Genomic DNA, 904 nt, shown 5'->3' with positions numbered 1-904 from the left:
TGATTTATAGCTAATTGGTCAGAAGCCCAGGTAACAGCCTGGACTTGCCATTGGTGCCTGAAGTGGGACAGTCTTGTGGGGCTGAACTTTTAACCTGTGGGATCTGATGCTATCTCCAGGTAGATAGTACCAGAATTGATTTAAATTGTAGGACATTTAGTCTGTGTCCACCCAGAAGCACAGAATTTCTTGAAGTGGAAAACCCCCTACCTGACACATCTGGTGTCAGAAGTGAAGATATGTAGAGTGACCAAAGAAAAACAGTGCTCATCCTTGCCAACTCCACGTGAAGGGACAGTACATTGGCAGCTTGATGTCAGCCTTGGTAGGAGTATTTGCACCACAGAAATTGGCAAACCCAGAGGTCAGGGTTTGATTTCTTGCTGCTGACCAGTAGTTAATAAAGTATGGCCTGCAGGACAAATCTAGCCCACCACCTGTTTTTATAAATAAAGTTTTATTTGAACACAATGACACCCATTCACTTACAGATGACTCTGACCACTTTTGCTGCCTTTACTGCTTTCTCTACAACAGCAGAGTAGAGTTGTTGAAGCAGTGACTGCATGATCTATAAGGTCTAAAATAGTGGCCCCTTGCAGAAAGATGTCCTGTCCCTGGCCTAGACTTCAGAAAGTGTTAGAGAAAATGTTAACAACGCAGATAAAACTTAAAAGTTTGTTGTGTCTGTGGCCTGTAGTTATATGAGTATTTGAATAGCACTAAAAAAATTCTTCCAATAATCAAAACTATTATCCAATTCAGTAGCAAAGATGCTCACAGCTAGCAATGTTGTAAACTAATGGAGTTCTGAAATACATCTTCGTTATTTCCTTTTGATATAACTCATTAACATAAATTAAATCAGCCGGCATCTGTATCAAAACTATACTCAGGGAGCTAG

The sequence above is a fragment of the Carlito syrichta genome, unplaced genomic scaffold (assembly GCF_000164805.1).
Source record: "Carlito syrichta isolate Samal-C Ts95f unplaced genomic scaffold, Tarsius_syrichta-2.0.1 Scaffold87995, whole genome shotgun sequence".
In the NCBI taxonomy this organism is placed as follows: domain Eukaryota; kingdom Metazoa; phylum Chordata; class Mammalia; order Primates; family Tarsiidae; genus Carlito; species Carlito syrichta.
Note: the sequence above shows the minus strand (reverse complement) of the source record.